General features: G+C 40.9%; 1 protein-coding gene across 6 annotated transcripts in view; it reads left to right on the top strand.

The window, feature by feature from the left end:
* Positions 1–283: 283 nt before the first annotated feature.
* The window catches only part of APBA1 (amyloid beta precursor protein binding family A member 1), a 93580-nt gene continuing 74361 nt past the window's right edge, over positions 284–19502 (top strand). For 4 of the 6 annotated variants that reach the window (XM_061470772.1, XM_061470771.1, XM_061470770.1 and 1 more), the window contains exon 1: positions 663–804. The gene's annotated coding sequence lies outside the window, so the exon portion shown is untranslated. Of the gene's footprint in view, positions 453–662; positions 805–4546; positions 4732–19502 lie in introns of those variants that run through there. The other 2 variants (XM_061470767.1, XM_061470768.1) reach the window with 2 other exon arrangements.

Here is a 19502-nt window from a genome sequence, read left to right as displayed (position 1 = left end):
TTCTGACAAGTTTATTTGGGTTATGACTGTCCAGCCATATTGATTTAAACACCATAAAGTGCAAGCCACTATCTTGAGAAATTTAGGATTTTGCTTGTATGTGTGGAATCTCTGAGGCAGTGAAGTGCACAGCAGCCTAGAGAAGCAGCTACAGGATTCCATAGCTGGTACAGCCCGGGCTGTAGATGCAGCGCGAGGACTAATAATACACCTAAAGACTCCCGTGTCTGTATACGCGAACACGGGAGCAGGCAGGAAGGAGGCAGTGGTAAGGACGTTACAGGCCATCAAAAAGCCTTTACGGAGGCTGCTCGCACACTCTGGTCGGGCGTGCATATGTGAAGGATGCCCAAGGCCGGCTGACAACTGTTCGGGGCCCGCAGTGCGGTCGCACATCCTCTCTCGCCTGCTGCTCATGGCGGCGGAGCCGAGGCTGCTAGCCGGTGCGAAAGGTGAGGTGAGGAGGGCCGGCGCTGGGCCCCGTCGTGCGGCACCTCCGACTCAGCAGCGCTCCGGCTTCCGCGAGGCCCCACCTGGGCACTTCAGCGCTTCACCCACCCTCGGCGGCCTTCCTCGGCTCCCGCGGCGGAACGGGGCTGGGCAAGGCGGGGCGGGGCGGGCCGAGGCGCGGCGAGGCGGGCGGGTGCTCTGACGCGGAGAGGGCGGTGCGGTGCCGCCGGCGGCAGGAGGAAGATGGTGGCAGCAGGCGGAGCGGCTGCCTGCCGGGCTTTCCGCCCTACGCTGCGTTAACCCCCCCGCCGGAGCCGCCCTGCCTGCTGAGGAGGCGGCGCGGACCCGCACCAGGTGCGGTGGTTGGAGTTCGAGTGCCCGCGTCGTGGGGTGCCGGGGAGGCCGGTGGGCCCGCAGGCGGGCTGCGCAGAGAGGGGTGAGGTGAGGTGGGTTGCCGGGTGGGGGGCGGCAGGCCCGCTCCCGCCCTCGCGGCGCCTCTCGGCTGCGGGGGCTGCGGGGACGGCAGCTCCGTGTGCTTGGCGCGGCGGTGCGGGCATCGCGGGGCGAGCGGCGCGGCTCTGCACCTGCCCCGAGCGGCAGCCGCCCGCGGGCAGTTGTGGGCTTTCGCCTGTTTCGCCTGTGTGATCGCTGTGTTTAACGCTGGCGGAATAACCCCGCGCGGAGCTGTGCATACCGACCGCGCTGGTTTGCTGGGTTTGATTTATTTATTCTTGTTATACCCACCCGGCATCGTTTCTTTGGCGAAACGGGAAGGGGGGGGCTGTGGAGATTTTCCGTCCGTCGGTGGAGTGGCCGCGGCAGGACGGGCGCAGAGCCCGCTCCCGCAGGAGGTGCTGCCGGGCGCTCTGACCGCGTCTCGGTTTGTGGAAGGGAACCCACCGCGGCCTGGATCTTCCCATCCTCTCCGTGGGGTGCAGCGAGCTGCCAGCTCCGCTCTCCATCACTGGGCTGGGTGGGTGGGTGTGTGCGTGTGTGTGTGTGACATCCGCTGCCATCACGTACCGGTGTCAGGAAAAGCAATTTGGCATAACGATTTGCCTAAATCCCAGTTGCGGTCAGTGCAGCGTATATGCTGCATCTGCTTTCTGGAAGGATCAGCGTGAAAAGGAGCAATTTACCAAGACTTCTTTGCCTGCCATCATCTATAAATCTGCTTTTTAAGAGGCATGGGAACTTGTGCCTCAGCTGGAAAACTACAGCATCTTTTTGCCTTCCCCTGTCATAGCTTTCTGTGGGCTGTGGAATTGCAGTCCTCTTTGGAGAGCGAGTTGCAGATCCGGCTATTTTCATAGCTGCTGAGAAACTAGAAGGCAGAGATGTTTTCCTGACTCTGCATATATTACGAGTGAGCTAATGTGGGTGTAGGGCAGATCGGGCACGTAGTGCTTTTCGTTTCTGACACATATCATGTCATGCCAGCTGATAAGAGCACACCCGGGTGGCTGCAATTTTACATCTGCTCTGTGATTGTGGCCCGTGGGGTCCCAACCAACTTGCCTGGAGAATATTCCTGTCATGGTGCTCCAGGTTCTGCTGCATTGCTGTTAAAATCTGGACTGGCTGCACCTGCCTTTGCAGCCCATGGCTGAAGCAAACACGTGATGCCCAGTTTTCCCTAACACTGACGGTGACATAGAATCGGTTCGTTCTCTTAGTGCTATGCAGATAACCAGAAGTGAGATGCATGTTTGCCTTTTGCTCTAATGGGGACAGAGGGGGCACAGACTGCCCAGAAAAGCTGTTTGGGAGCGAAGGAGAACAGTTACTGTTAAATTCAGTGCATTTGTGTGTATTTATAATGAAAAATCAAGTGTCCAGTAAATAAAAATAATGTAAGACCACAGTAACTCTGCAAAAGCAGGAAATTTAGCATTCTAATGCACATTGGGGTGGATGCTGTGCGTGTCTAATGAGTGAAATATAAACCTGACTGAAAGACAGCTTGAATTCACTGGAAAATGTAGTCTGAGATTGAGAGATTTATGAGCTTTTAGGCCAAACTGATTTTTTACAGAGTAATGGAAGCTCAAGATTGGCTATGTAGGATGAATTGTGTAATTCAGTGGTCTAAGTTTTCTTGGATGTTTCTAGTCATAGCTTGAAGCAGTATATTTATCTTATATTGTCCCAATTTAAAATAGCAATTTTTTTGGCTACTATGCTAACAGACTCAAGGCCAGCCTTGTGAGAGAATATTAAAATAAAGGCATTCACAGCTTAGCCCTTTAGTTATAAAATGTAAGAATACTGGGAAAGTAATTCAGTACATCTAGGTAGATAACAAAAATAGTTTTGTTGTGTTAGAAATGAGGAAGAGACACCAAATCTTACAAAATACTTCTCATAGTTTCTTATTAATAATTTAGTTCTCAATCACTCGCAATTTTTTGTTTGTTAAAACTGTCTTCATATGCTTAAACCATATGACAGTAATGCTTTGGAAGAAATGTGATGCTGGATGTGGTGGTGTGGTGGGTGCCAGAGGTGAAAATCTTGGGGCAGTCCATTGTTCCCTTATCCTTGTGGGTCAGGGAAAGTGGGTATGGAGTTCTGGAGATAAGCCTGAGCATCTTGTCTGCTCTATGCGGATGCCTTGAAATCAGGGACTACTAGTTTTGAGGCTAAAGTTTGTCATCTGTCTGGTAAGTAACAGTAACCAGAAATAGTTCTTTGCATATGAGATTTGAATTGATTTTAATTGTAGCAGGAATTGGCTTTGGACTTCTTTGATACCATTTTATGCCACAGTCAAATGCAACACTTATATTCTTTAACTTATAAAGTGTGCAGTCTGAGGATTATGTGCATCTTTGAAACATAGTTAACATTTTCTGTTTATAAGCAGTGCCTACCAGCGCCAGAGCTGACATGAAAGACATGCGGTGCAAAGAAATGGAATCTCCTATTCAGCTGCTTATTGTATATATTTAACAGGCGAGTTTGGGTAGTCATTTGCAGTGGCTTTGTTGTTTGGCTTCAGGTTGTCTCAGCATGTGGTAGTGCTTTTGGCAAGCAAAAACAGGGAAAACAAATAGTAAATCCAGAAAAGGTGGCTGTGAGAAAACGCACTGCCTTGGTTATGTGAGGTCAGGGTTAGTATCAAAAACTCATGTTAACATTAGAAAAATTAATTATAAAATAAACTTCGGAGTCAACGAATAGACAAAATGAAGGGAAAATCAAACAGAGAACTAGAACCTCTAACTTGCATCTCATGACCTAGATACTTCTGACCAGATTCAGCATGCTTTTCCCTTGGCACATGAATTGTCTTGCTATTGATCATAGCTTTTCTGGATTTACATGAGATTATGAATTAGAAGAATCAGACCTTTTATGCTCAAAAAAATAATAATACAAAACCAAATTTTAAGTGCTTTGGATAGTTTAATACATGTACTCCATAGGCAGTGCAGCTTGATTAATTGAAGCTTAACTTTGAACAAGATCCTATTACTGTAGGTTTAAGTCAAGCCTTGATGTTCCAGTAATGCATTTTTTAATGTGTTTTTCTGGTTTCACAGAAGGTGAAGATTCCCACTTAATGAGAGATCTGGCAAACGACTGTCTATTTATTTCTAATAGATTGCTTGCAATATGTGCTGTATAGGGGTTAAAGGTTTCTGAAAAACAGATTGATTGTTTTTGCTTTGTAGTATTGATGGATTTGATAAGCCACAGAGCAGTGTGGTGGTATTTTTCTGTTCCACCACATGAGACTGTGTTCTTCTACAAAACCTGTATGTCTGTTGCTTTACTGAAGGGGCCTAGGGCGTTGTTTGCTCCTTTCATCTGTATGGGCATAGAATGATAATATCTGTCCTAATTCTGAATAAATAAATACAGGAGCAGTGTAATGGGTATGTGACAGCTATGGATGGCAGGGGGCTTGGCTGAGGATACTCTTAGGACCACAGGGTGGTATTTTTCCACTAGACCCTTTCTGTTGGAGAGGGTCCATCTTGACATGGGAGGAGTAGTGGGAATGAAAGTGCAAATCTGTTTCTAGGGAGCCATTATTTTTGGCATTTCCCAGTGGCATCTTACCTGGTCCGTCCTGTTGTCCTTACAGGATGGTGTCCTGCAAGGTGTTTCCTGTGATGCGTTCTGTCTAATGGCAAATACTTACTGGGAGAAGTTTTCATCATCCAATAAACCTGTATAGGCAACTGTTTGTGGATAAGCAGTGTGCTTTTTACATCATCAACAAAACTAGTGAAAGAAATGGATTAGAAGTATTTAAAACAATAAATAGTCTAGGTGAGGTAGACCACAAAGAGAACCTCTGTTTTTCCCATTGCATAGCAAAAGGAGGAGATGATATGTGACATTTAGCCAATTATATCAGAATGTTTAAAAATTTAGAGTGTTTAATGTTTTTTAAGACATGTATCCTCCCTCCATGTTGTCCAACGTGTTCTTGGATTATCTATTTGGTCTGTCAAATCTTGCTTAAAAGCGAGCAATCGAGGATAACTTGCTTTTCTGTTAGTGAGCACTTCAGTAAGAATTACTCTCCGTAAGAAGGTGACCACCTTGTCTCCCATCTGAGGAAAATGTGAGTGCAGGGGAGTGAGAGACTTAATTAAAAGTCTGTGGGAGAATGTGACAGATGACAAATTCCATCCTTGGAATTTGGGCTGAATCCTTTTAGTGGTAATTTCTCTTTTTCAACTAATTAAACTCTTCTGAACCTCCATGGCACCCTGTTTGTGCATCAGGAGCATACCTGCTGAATTTGATGTGCAAACTTTCAGCTCGGAAAGATGAGCACAGATCAGGAAATCACCAGGACAGCAGAGCCATGGAGTACTCAAAACTTGTCCATCTGCTACCAAGATCAATTGGGCAGCTACCCTACATTAACTCACTGTTGCTTTATTATTTCCGTGCTGGGGTTGTACATCAGGAAAAGAACTGCCTTCCTGTGTATGAGTTATTGAGATCCTGGTTCAGTGTCTTGGAGATACAGGTGTAGAGCCTGTTTTGGTCTGGTTTTAAAATTATTTTTTTTTTAAATAATTTTATCAGGTTTGGGGTATGTAAAAGTAGGTACTTTTAAACGGAAGGCGGAGGAAGAAAACTCAGAACATAATAGGAGATTTGAAATATGCACAAATATGACTTCTTTTTTCCCTTGAATATATGCTTAGGTTTTATTAATATATATTTTTTTTTATTTAGTTTGACATATGAGTTCTGATAACAGTGTTACCATGACCATGTATTTATATGGTGTCTAGTCTGAAGGGGCTTTGATCATGTTTGAAATCCTGATGCTTAGAAATCTTAGATGTAAGTCTACTTTAGGCTAAATAAATTTTAAATGTTTTAAAAAGAACAACTGAGTAATGCCCAAAAAAGCTCCTGCCAGAGGAGGAAGCAGAGGGTAAAAGCTTTTGCTCTAAGTCTTCCCAAGGCTAATGAAAGCTTTAGTTTAACACTGTTCAAATCCAAGTAACAGGCAAAACTAGTAGTTTTTTGTATGATAGCTGTCTCAGGTGAATTTTGGGAATGTGGGTACTGCCTCCACTATTGGAAGAAGAAATTAGTATGTTTTGTGTGATGTGTGTGGGGAGCTGAGGGGTTTTTTTTCTTCTCTTTTCTTAACAGCTTTTTCACACCAGCCTTTTTATGATCACAGAGTAGCTTGAGTTGGAAAGGATCCCTAAATGCCATCTGATCAAAGCTCTGCTCAAATCAGGTGACTAAGGGGAGGGCTGCACATGCCATGTTGGTAGACCTTGGTTTAACTAAAGCGTGAAGCTCTGCAGCAGAAGTGCTGTCTCTCGTGGGCTTCGAACATAAGGGTGTGCAGAAGATTTTGCTCACTGCCCTGATGAGATGGGGCATGGCTGCTGGAGGCAAGCCTTCCTCCGATCTGCCCTCTGGCCAGGCTGCCATGCAGAGAGCTGCTCGTGCTGCTACTGTCGTTGGGGTGACTGAGTGTTGGGGTTTCACCATGTGAGGGAAACAGTTATCACCTCCTGATGGGTGCTAGTTTTTAAGTCCATCTCACCACAGTTGTTCCACCCATGAAGGGGCTGAAATATGGGTGTATTAGCTTATCTATTGACCTGATAGATGACATAGAGAAATAACATCCAGAAAAGACGTATTTTCTGTGTTAAATTGTGTTGCAGTAGTTTTTAAATTAGAGCATTATAAAAGAAAATAAGGATTAAGCAACATTCCTGCTAATTATGTGCTGTGCAGTTACCTTTTACCTAATGAAGAAAATCTCCCCAGTAACTTTATGGTGAGCTGACAGAAACTTCTGTTAAGTAAAAGAGTCAGTGAAAAACTAGTGTATAGCTTTTTAATTCCATTGCATTTTCAGTGGACATTTTACATATCCTTTCCACAAACATTGCATGTATTTCTGACATTCACAGCTATTGTACTTTTTGTCTCAGAGTTGAAAATAGGGATGAACTCAGGGTTCTGCTCTCACTCAAGAATTATCTTCCCTTGCTGATAAATGATTAATGTAATCCACTTATGAGATTGCCATGACATCATTCAGGTTTTGGCATGCTTAATTTTATTTCATAACAATGAGAAAATCCCGAAGTCCTTGAAAGCTTCCCTGTGCAGGAGGATCTTGTTAGGGCTGCAAGGCGTGTGGGAGACGTTTGAGCTCCATGCCTTCTTGGCAAGGAGTTGGGCATCTATCCAAGGGGACAGTGCTCTACTTGATGATGTTGCTTCTGCATTAGCTTCAGCATCCAGGCTTTAATTTATCCTTATGATAATTAGTCTGGCTGCTCTGGTTTAGTCTTGCCCAAGTCAGGCAGTGTTAATGGGTTGTGTTTTGAGTGTGGTATCCTTTAGGCCACACAGGTCTGGGAATCAGCAGCTTTACTTGCAGTTAAAGTTGAGTTGGGGACTTAACACACTCCCACATATCTTTCTATTTCTTTACCTAAGCAGACTGTGAAGGCTGAATGTCTTTGTTTCAGCTTAGGTCAAGCTGCTTCTGAATGCAAATGTAAAGGTAATTAAGGCTACAGAAAACACATCTGTATTTTAGAAGATAAACACAAGTAATGCTTTGACAGTACATCAAAATATGTTCTGGATGAAAATCTAACTACTTTATTAAAAAGAACTAGAAGTAGTATTTCACGTTAGCTACTGATTTGACTTTTTCTGGTGTTTTGTAACCAAGATACCCACCTCTTAACATTTTTTTTTTTCTCAAGGAAAGCTAAGTTAGTGTGCTGGAAGGATAACAGTCAATTGATTAGGATGTCCATAAGCTGCATGATGTATGCTGCTTATTTTAGATAAAAAGTAGTCTTGTTAATGTATCAGGTAACTCTTTGTGTTACTTTGGGTATTGCAGGTGACATTATCTGAAGTCTCCTGCTGCACTGGTTATGAGAGTGCCTGTGTCACTGGGATCCAGTCATTAGCTGTCATCCACCAGGAAAAACAAAGCACTTCCTAGAGGAGATCTGGTTCTCTGTCAGACCCCTTCAGGATAAATTATCCCCTGGTAGCTAACTAAAGCATTTTCGACTGAATAGCAGTGGAGAAATACAGTTGCACAAGAAGTTAATATTAAAAGCACAGAGCTAGTTTTTACAGTTACTATTTGTATAGTCAGTTTCCAAAAAAGTAGTAAATTCTCTACCCCAAATGGAGATTCTCTAGGAATTAAAACTATAATGAACAGCCTTTTTGTGCATGGAGCAAAAGCAATTTTTATATGTCACATTCCTGGTATGCAAATTTGTATTTTCTTGAAGATACTTTTTCTTCAGTATCTTTACCCATGAAAATAATGACTTCTTAGGCAAAGGTCCAAAGATATTTTTGATTTTTTTTTTTTTCCTTCCAATATATAATTGTGTTGAAACCTGAGCAGTTCATAACCCAATTTTGATCTGTGGTGTTAAACTCTCTATTATGGTTTTGCAAGGAGTGGCATTCACAGGCACTGTGGTGCGGGTTTATATACATACACTAGATATGCTCCAGATAACAGAATAGCACAAACAGCAGTAAGGTAAGAATTCCTTTTTTATTAAGAAACAGCATTTCATTTATTTGGTAGAGAATTACTTTTTCATCTGCCTGTCCAAAAGCCTTGTATTTTCAAATGGTAGAGCATATAGAATGGTGACTTTTGGGCCATTGGACAGGCTGAAGGGTATGTATACTTTTGTAGGTGTCTTACACCTGAAACCAGAGTGTGAAATTACTTGGAAGGAATTCACAGGGTGAGGTGGAGTAATTCAGGACTTCTTGTGATGCAAGGAAGAAGAAGATATTTTTTCAGCCAGTTAAAATATTTTTAAAGTCAGTCGGAAGGTTTATAAATCATATGAACTGCAAGGACTTAATGACAGCACACAAAGAAGCTGTTATTCTTCCATTTTTATAATATTCTGCATCTTAGTGTGTCAAAAAATCAGTCACACATCCCTTAAAGGCTAGCCTCCTCCATTTATGTGCACATCTGCCATCACTTTATTTCCTCTGCCTTTCGAAGACTTACCATCTCTCCAGTGCATGACAGGAATCCTGTGGCTTCAAGGCCTTTCGAGATCTCACATTGTTATTATGGCAGAGTAGCTTACAAACCCTGGTGGTATTCTTTTTGTGACCTTTTGGATGTAGTGAGGTGCTGAATAGTGGGCATACCTTATAATTTGGATAAAACTTCCCACTTTACTCTCTCTGAGAGGAATCTAATCAAGTCTTTGGGCGGATTTCATGGGTCTTCATGTGGCACTTGTGGGGCTTCATCCTAGAGAGAGAAGACATGTTTGCAAATACAAAGTCATTAGGTTTTTCTATTATGGTGTGCTGTGAAGTCACTTGTAACTATTCACACTCAGTTTGAACGGGATGGGAGTGCTGGCTGAAATGCCAGAGGGATTTAGGAAGGAAGATGGCTTGCAGAGAAGAGTCGCGCAATGTGAGGCAGCTGACTGTTGCTGCAGCTTCACTGGAGACCCACCTGTTTTCCACTGGTGCCACTAACAAGCAAGAGAACTTGCACCACTCTTGTGGTCAGTCTGTCCATCAGCAGCAGTGGCATGTGTGCATAAGGGGGACAATACAGGAAAGACAGGAATATAGTCTTTTTTTTTTTTTTTTACCCTAAGAAGACAAATTGGGATGTTGGAAATGCAAAAAGTATTGGTCACCTGTTAAGGCAGTGTCGGTGGAGCTTGCATGAGGGTGATGGCAGGAGTGGATTATTTGGGAAAAAATCAAACTTGCTTGAGACTTTCAGTTGTGCGTAGTTCCATGTTCACCCTGGTCAAAACAGCCCATCCTGAACCCTCACAAGCGCTGCATAAGTACAGCTTTGTAAATGGTTTCAAGATCAACACCAATTTCTACCATTACTTTTGACTAAAGTAATTGACTAGTGATTACACTTTGGTAGGTGAGTAACTATGAACACAAGATTTTCAGTGTTGGTGCCTGTCATTGCTCTTTGAAAGTTGCATCTTGGTTGGAGGTGGGGAGTGGGAAAGGGAAGAGACGTTATGTAACTGGAGCATCCATCTGGTGCATTTGATGATTGTTGTGGTTTAAACCCAGTCAGGTAACTTGTTCACTCACTCCCCCCCTTCTTTCCCTCCCCCTGCTCCCGGAGGGACGGAGAGGAGAATCGAAAAGAATGCAACTCCCACGGGTTGAGATAAGAACAGTTTAGTAACTAAGGTATAACACAGATCACTACTGCTACCACCAATGATAATAATGATAAAGGAAATCACAAGGGAAGAGAATACAAGACCTCAGCACCAGCAGACCGATAACTTGCCCCCCCTCAGCCCGACCAAGCACCGACCGATACCTCCTCCAACCCTGCAGTCTCCCATCCCTTCCGGCTAACTCCCAGTTACATCCTGGGCATGACGTGCTGTGGTATGGAATACCTCTTTGGTCACTTTGAGTCAGGTGTCCTGTCTCTGCTTCCTCCTGGCTTCCCCTCCCCCCTGGCAGAGCATGAGGCTCACAAAGTCCTTGGCCAAACCAAAACATCCTTGTTATCAGCTCTGTTCCCGAGCTGAAAGTCAAAACACTGCACTGCACCAGCTACCAAGGAGGAGAAAAATGACTGCTACTGCTGAACCCAGGACAATGATGCAACATGTTAATAAGTTATGTCATACCTGCTGTAACCAAGCCAATGCCAAGTACAAAGCAAGGGTTAGCATACAGTACTAAAAGCACCTGCTGTTTTATCTGAATATCTCATATTCAGACTGTTGTTATTTCTCTAGTCTTTTTATTATTGTGTGCTTGCTTGATAACTGAATCTTTTGAAGGCACCTTAAGATCCTATGACCACAGCTGTTTAAGAACAGTGTTAATGAAATACCAACATTTTCTACCAAGAGGAAGAAGTCCCCCAAAAGATCTCCACCATGCCTTTCTAATCCAAAGAGCAAATCTTCTGGCTGCAGTCTTGTCTAACAAGAAAATGGTTGGATCAACGTTAAGCTTCAAAGGTGCAAATCCGGAAGCTGTTTGCTGCTGAGGAGAGACTAAAGCCTTACAAGTTTAGTCTTTTGTTCGGTTGCTCGTCAGCTGTGATATGCTCTCCACACAGGCAGTGATTCCTGAATTCTTTTTTAGTGGCTCCCAGATCTGTTCTTTCTGATGTTTGTAGTTTACCAAGCACTGACACAGGGAACTGCTGGGTTTTTTGACACTCTCACTTGTGAAGAGGCATTTGAGTGTCAGGGGCAACCATGGACTGAAAATACACCAATTTCAGTTTGCATTTGATGAGATGGCAGTGGTACTGTTGCAGGGTTTTGTCTAGGGACTCAGGATGGTAGTGGTGCTTTTATTTCTATTTCCAGGATTATATTTATGACTGCAGTTCTTCAGTCTCAGCCCCAGGTACCTCAGAGGAAACCTTCCTATGTGCGAGTTTTAATTTTATCTTTCCTATCCCAAGTGTAGCATGTGAAAATTGGATTCCTTCTTATAAGCATAGCGTTGTCACCCTTCAGCTCTATCTGAATGTGCACCACACTTGTGACAAGGTCTGTAAGGTAATCTCATTTACACATTTATTTTGCATCTGGTGTGTATCTGTTCTAGTTTTGCTGAGAGTACTTTGTATTTTAAATGCCTTTGAACTGTTATGTGGTAAGGATTTAATCCTCTTCTTTTTTCTTTTCACTTCCATCTGTATCTGGTTTGTAAATTATGTCATCATGTTTTCCACTTGCTCTTCTTTGTCCTGAGGAGGCTAATACTTCTGCTTCTAAATGTAGCCGCGTTCATGAGTTCCCACTATGTGTAACATACTCCCCAAGAAATAGCAATGATGTAATAGTGAATTTTTATCTGTGAGGGACTGAGGTTAGAAAAACGCCTTTGAACATGTGAAAAACACATGGGGAGAGAGTTAAGTAGTTCGAGTCTGAATGTGCATTTAATCTAGAAACATACATGTTTCAGGAAAAGAAGATCCTACTTTATCTCTTGGAAGTTATAGCAGAACCATGGACTGGGTTAACCTTAGAGCTTAAAAACTGGCAGATGCTTCACCATTGTGATAGAAAAAGCTTCACAGTCCCCAATTTTGAGCCAGTGGCAAACATTGTCTAAATAAATCTTTGTCTGTTCATGCTGAAGACTTGGCAGTGGAGAGTTACCGTTCTGCATAGCTCTGATGCGTGGGGAAAGTCTTTCTTTTTGCTGTGGCTTAGTGAATATATGGTCAAAGAAATAAATTTTTCTCAACTTTACATTTTTTATTAATGCTGAATATATTGTTGGGATATTATCTGTATGTATGTAAATAAGATGACATCTGGTTTTCTTCTACCACACCAATAAAGTTGCCCAGTGAGTTACAGAAGTAGAAGACCTCCTTGTAACCGGTTTCTCTTGTTATCATCCGCATATCAAGTACATGGCCCTTCTGTAGTGTTTTGTTACCTGTTGTTGCTGCTGTGATTGTACACTCTTTTATATGAGGGTTTGTGTGGGTTTTTTTTTATTGATTCATTAGGGACAAATGCATTCCTGGGTTTCAGAAGAAAACTTTCTCCATTTTATTTGGTAAACCTTGTGCTGCCCAGACAAGAATTACCGTAATTTTGAGTAGAAATTGGGTTATTAGTCTACCCTGTGAAGATTACATTTTGCTTCTATGCCAGTAAAGGCTTTTTTTCTTTTTTTCCCCAACTCCTTGAACTGAGGCCAATTCAAGAATTCCAGGGTTAGTGGTTTTTTAATGTCTATTGTGAGAAAAAGATTTCACTCTGCCGATTTTTAACCTGTTGAAGAGAGACAGCAAGGAGTTACAGGGACTGAGTTAAGGGTAATGTTGAATCTAATTGCAGCTTTCTAGTACTGGAGCTTAATTTGCCATTAAAGCTCTTTGCTTCAAAAGAATGTGTAAACGTTTGATCTCTGCCTTAGTTGTGTGTCTCTTACAGTCTGGGGTTTTTGTTTTGAAATAAATAACACAAGGATATTCAAAGGGTAGGAATGTTTCTTAATATTTGGAGAGGACTGAAATATTATCTTCCTTTTGTTAATAAGGGAGAATAATCTTCCCTCCTAACCCAACAGAAGCAGCAGAAAACAAAGCTGTGTATGATAAGGATGTAGTAAATTATTTTCCATTTCGCTTTTGCCCTTGAAGCAGCATTTCATGACTCTTTTAGTGGTCAACTGCTTTAGTAGTTTAGGATATATAAACGTTGATTGAAGTGTAGTAAGGGTTAGGAATGAACATTAGTGTGTTTGATCCCTGCGAAAGATCAGCTATTATTGGTAAATCAGTATCACTTGTCTCACAGGTGATCGTAGTACAATTGCATATGGTCATGCTTTGTAGTCATTGTTTTATTCCTTTGCAGTTGAGTGGAATGCTGCTAAGAAGTGTGCCCTGTACCAGTGGGTCTATCTTTGATGTAATTCCAATACAATGCCACAATGTATGCTACTTGCTTTTCTTCCTTAAAAAATACAGGGAAAGTAAAATCTGTAGAAAAACCAACTTAAACTGTAAGGATCAGATAGAAGCACAGTGAGTGGCAGAGGGAGTGCAGTACAGATGCTGGGCAAAAGGCGATTAGGAGAAAAATGGTAACACTGTGCAAGTACCAGTAATGAAATAATGCCCAGGGGGTTAGTTAATTTTTTTTTTAAATAATTCTAAAAGTTAGGAGAAATTGTGATGGTAATGCTGGATTAACTGAGACACAGTTAAGGAATATGTTTGGAAATTATTGATAGAAATCTGGGAGTTAATATAGATCAACAAAGAGGTCTTTAGGTCCTGTGTGTTAGATTTTCCTTCCAGGGAGAGTATAATCTCCAGCTGAAGTATCTTTGGCTACCACAGCTGGCTATGAAAGTGCTATGTGTTTGTACACAAGCTTTTTTTCCTGGAAAGATGAAGTGTATACTATGATTGCAAGATGCCTTTAGCTATTTGAGGACATCTCTCCTTGCTTACCACAGGCCATCCAAGCAGTGCCACTGTAGCCATAAGGATTCTGATTGTTGCTTCTCTGCAAATCTTGTTTACCATGCTCTTAACATTTGGCATTGTGGCAAATGCTTATTAGTAATTGAAGACTAATTAAAGTTACTTCTGTAGACCATTGCTGTCTCTGTAATCATCCCGAATTTTATGATGTTCTTTATCATATAGCCACATTTTCACCCATCACTGTAATACCTTAAGCATACCAACTAGGCAGTACTGCCTGCTGGGCAATCACAACCCCGTCCTTGCACAGGACCGAAAGACTATAATGTGAATCAAGCCTGACTCCATTTGGTGGTGAGATTTTGATTGTAAATTGTTTGATTGCAATTGTGTAGAACTAGTGTTGTAGCTTCTGTACGACTCAGAATTGAGGAAGTTATTTTACAATATCTCACTGAATTAGTTGATTCCTTGGATGTATATTGCTTGCAAGTGTTTAATGGTCTAATTACTGCACATACTGTTTGTACTTTCCTTCCTCCCTCAACCTTTTTTTTTGCCAAAGAAGAGGCTAAGTTTTGAGTCTGAGCTGAAAAACTGTATGGTTTCCAATAAAGTAGCTTCTATAAGAGATGTAGAGAAGATACTGATGTATTTTATCTCTTTAAGATATTTTTCTTGCTCTTAAAAGATGTGTGAAATCCCTTAATTTGCCAGACTTTTCCAGATCTTTAGAACTGGAGCAACATTGAAGTAGGATGGAGAAGGTGGTGTGGTCCCCATAGCCATGTGCAGCATATGGGTTGCTGTACTGGTGGTCTGCCTGTCACTTGTACTTCATGACTGCTGTATTTTTCTTGTGTTAGTAGTTTGAGAAGTCTGAAGGCACACCAGAAAATCTGCCAGGGAACTCTCAACGTTTATTTTTGGGTTTTATTTCTAAGTTTGATAACAAATTGCTGATTTTTTTTGTTGTTGCTTTACATGTAAGCTGGATCAGAAGTCATTGAGAGAATGGTGGAATGGTAGGGCAGCTCAGGTGCAGAGTCTGTGACTTCCAGGAACCTACTAAGGTTTAGAATAACATTATCTTTTTCATAAATACCAAACATGTAATTAAACACTAGTGTGTGATGCTTGGAGCTTGTTATGAATGCACTTCACAGTTTTACATGACTTTTGGTTAAATTCACTGAAACTCATAGAAAGGTTTAATTTGTATGTATATTTTGTGAAAAGTGCTACAAATACCTGGAAATTAAAAATATTTCCAAATGCCCTTCTATTTGTTTCTTTCTATGTAAAGCAACCAAAAATATTGAGGTGACATTGCTGCTCCAGTGTTGGGGGAGTAGGGGTAGAAGTAATGAATTGATAATCCTCTCTACATGTAGGAGATGATCTTTTATGTTTTAAGTAGCACATAGTTTATAGCAGTTATTACATTGAATAATTCTGTTTACATTTTCACTAACTGCTTGCTCTAGAATAACTCCTAGAGATGCCCCATAGAGACAAACATGCTGGTGTTTTCTGAGCAATGAGCAGGTTAGCAGAGCATGGCATTGTGGAAGCCCTGGAGAGCTGCTGAGGCCGTGCTTTTGGGCTGTCCAAAATCCCTGAGGTAGAAACTAGTGAAGGTGAAGGGTATTATCAACAGTGTTATTTCTGAGTTTAGGTATATTTTCCCTAAGTGGGATTTTCTTCCTGGAGATCCCAAGGTTGCACATCCTTCGGAATTTGAAAAAGTACATGGATAGGAAATAGAAACTGAGAGTCTCAGAGATCCTTTGACTCTACAGGTCTCACTGATTTGCTTCTGGAATAACTAGTGAAGTCCCAAAAAAATGATTTTCACTCGCTCTAGGAATGTAGAAGAAACAATATTTGTAATGAGGGGAAAACACTCTAGAGGCATCTGATTTAAATCTCTTTTGCTCAGCTATAATCCTATCAGTGACACAAAGCTGTATTCATTTTTGTGGAGTTACATTTATTTAGAATAAATTGGAGGTCTATGCTTAGTGTTTAATCCATGTGTTTGTTACTATCAAAGGCTAACTTGGGAACTGAGCTGAGAAAGCCCTGAGGCATTGTGGATATCTCTGGGAGAATATGCCCATATTCTATTTGGAAGCAATTTTGCTAGTTAAGTTTTCACTTTCCCCCACCCCCAACTCCCTTTTTTTTTTTTTTTTCTTGTACAGTTCTCAAGCAAAATCTGTTTAAGTAACTCTTATGCTGTCGTTGTAAGCTGTATACCATAACTGTTGTCACACTTGCACTCTTAGATTCAGAATGGCTCAGTTGCTGAATGATTTTTTCAACTTTTCAGTGGTTTCTAAAGTACAAAATTTTTAAAAATTCTGTACACTTCCTTGTAGCTGGAGGAAAAAAAAAAAAAAAGTTTCTTAAACAGTGCTCTTACCCAAACCTTTCTTAAGGGAAAATGATCTGTTAGTCTTCTGCTTCTTTTCATCACATTGGTAGTTTTTATTCTGTTCTTGCGGGAAGAATTTGCTGCTTTGTTTTTGTTTGTTTGTTTGGGGTTTGTTTGTGTTTTATTGTTGGATGGCATTTTTTTAGGAGAGCTTTTGAGCAATATAGTGAAAGCAAACAAACAAAACGCACCACCAACAGAGAACCCACACCCCAAACCCAGAAACTAGTCAATTTGGATTCTGGCCAGCTGTTTTAAGGCAATTTTGGTGTCAGAGAAGTATTTCTTATTATGGTCAATGAAAAATTGTTCTCCTCTGATATACAGGTTTATGAAGCTTGAGGAAATTTAAAAATAAAATAAATCTCTCATTGGAATTATTAATTGGATGGCAAAATGCCCTTTGAAGGAATTGGCGCTACTAGATCTTCATTTCTGTATTTGAAAGTGTTCTTGTGCAGTTACCTTTATGCTTAATCTTTTGCTTTCTTCACAGTTTGTTTGTACTTGATGGTCCTATCAGAACCCAGGCAGGTTGCAAAATTTAGAATAAATCAGTCCTGGAGTAAAGCCAGGTAGGCAGGTAGGAGTATTATTTATCAAAGAAATGATTGCTAAGTATGTGGATAATGTACACTTTGAAGGAACTAAACTTTGGGGTAGCATGATGCTTAGACATTTTTATAGAGTCTCTTATATTAAACCTGCAGTTGGTAAGGTTACAACATGCAAATGAAATATCTTCCCGTATATGACTTGTATGACATTGCATGCCTCCTGCACTGCCCTGGCATTAGCTCCTGGCAGGCAAAGGTGGGATGCCTTCAGATCCCTGTTACACTGCTGTAAAACTGTGTCAGCTCCAGGTGTTTTGAAATTTAAAGCCTTTTCAGTTTCTTGTTTAATTCAAAGCAGCAGGCTGTCTGGACTACTCACTTTCACAGTATTTTGTTGGTTTGTGCTTGGAGGTCATTGACAGTGAATTTAGGAAACCTGGCACAAGAGTAGCTAGGACAGCTTTTCTCAGGGAATGGGCACAATCGTTTCCCTCTTGCTCCATCAGAGATCAAATGGCCTTTCTTTGTCCTGTGCAAAGCTGGGGAAGGGATAGGCAGGTCGTCTAGCTGGTGTCAGGGCCACTCTTTAAGTGGCAGGTCAGTGCAAGGTTTTAATCATTGGTGTGAAAGTTCTGCTATAGGAGCTGGGTCTGGTCTGAAGCCAGGACCAAATAAATGAAGAGTGTCTGGCACTGGGGATCTGTGTGATGCAATAAAGATAGTTTCAGGAGTGTGATTCTCCCAGTGCTTTCGAGAAGAAACACAAGCACATGGAAACTGATTTTCTTAAGATTCATAAGGATTTCATAAATCTGCCTTACTTCTACTGCTCTGTTGCCTTCTTGTCCCGCTCACTATATCCTTCCTACACATCTGCCAATAAAGTCAGGAAATTAGTCAAGAAGCAGAAGCGTGTGAGGATGTCAGGCTGAAGACTTGGACTGCTGGTTTAGTCTTGCCCATGGGTTGGTCTGCCAGCCCCTGACAGACTTCTGCTCATATTTCCCCTACTGGGAGGGTGAACTGGGATTACATGTAAAGCTTAAAGGATGTCTGTTATCTTTGAGACTCATAAAATAAATATAAAATTGGCCAGTGGTTAAAAAGTTAAGGTTGAGAAATGCAGAAGTGTTTAATCACTTCAAAGTATTGTTTGTGGATTATCAACCTAATAAAAGACCCTACCTTCCAGACTGTTTAATCATAGCAGGTGTTTTTTTTTTTCAGCTAGTATTATGCATAGGTTGTAAATCTTATAAGCTTGTGTGATTCTTTGTTTTCTTTTTGGCAAATGGTAATTGAAAATCAGTAACATGATATATTAAATCTTTAATGAAGCTTTAATGAGTCTTTGCATTTTTGTTTGAGTAGTATCAACTTATATAAAAACCTCGTGTATACTTTGTGTGTGTGATACCCTCTCCACAAACCGATTATGTGTTGATAAAATAACATTAATCTGGTTTTTATTTTACAGAAAGTTCTGTATGAGTCTATAAAGCATTGATGCTATATAAGTATAGAATTTGGATTAATGTATTTAAAATTACATGTTTTGCTTTCAAAAAATAAAATTTATTTTGTAATTCTGAATGCACTATATATCAGACCATGACTGCTTTTTTTACTCCCCTTTTTCTTTCTCACAGACACTTGAGTTATGACTAATTGAATAAACAATTAGTGATGGAGGTTATTAGAAACCTTATCTAGTTTATCTTAGTTTTAGCACTTTTCATTTTTCTGTTGCAGTGGTCTTTTATAAAAGATCATGCAGTTAATAGTAATATTTTTATTTGCACTGACATTTTTTTACAAATGAATGACCTCTTCAGGAGAGTATTTTTTGTTACTTTAGAAGAAATGTAGAACTTTGTGATAATCAGACTTTTGCCTTTTTGAAGTATTTTCTTTTTACAGTTTTCAAGAAACATTTCAAATAATTTTGAGTCCCTGCCATCAGGAGTGGTTGTGCCACTAATGCTGTACCGTGAAAAATCATGAGTTGTGGAGACGAAAACTCATCAGCTAGAAACAGGTTTGGTAGCAAGTAGGCTGATTTCTTGTATAACCTTTCACTGCCATGAAATAGAATTTAAGCCATCAAAATTAATGTATTAGCATACCTTAGTGGAAAGGGATAGCATTTAAATGTCTTTTTTGTATTTTTTTTAATCTTGGATGATATTACCTGAATTGACAGATGAAAATACGGTGGACATTGTCAGTCTCAGCAATGGTACGTTAACTGGGTGTGTCTCTTGGCAGCATTTTTATTTGCCTTACAACAAATAGCACAATTTCCCATAGTTTTCCTACAATACTGCGGTGTTTTCACTGTTTTCACTCTGTGTGTTATAGTAGACTTAGAAATAACTCTGCCATATTGGAAAGTATGCAGTTGCTATGGAGGCTATTGATTTATTTTTTATTAGAAGTTTAATGCTAAACTTCCGATAGAGTACTATTTTTGGTTTAATCTCAGAAGATTTAAATTTCTTTAATTCTCTAGCCTTTGCTTTGACATTCTACCTAATTCCCATTCTTCTTTCTGAGATGATAAATTTTCATTCAGAAGTTAATTACTATTTATGTCTCC

The sequence above is a fragment of the Pezoporus flaviventris genome, unplaced genomic scaffold (genome assembly GCF_033815535.1).
Source record: "Pezoporus flaviventris isolate CSIRO_AGI_PZ_B2104156 unplaced genomic scaffold, CSIRO_AGI_Pfla_v1 ptg000064l, whole genome shotgun sequence".
In the NCBI taxonomy this organism is placed as follows: domain Eukaryota; kingdom Metazoa; phylum Chordata; class Aves; order Psittaciformes; family Psittacidae; genus Pezoporus; species Pezoporus flaviventris.
Note: the sequence above shows the minus strand (reverse complement) of the source record. Positions and strands in the feature narration are given on the sequence as shown.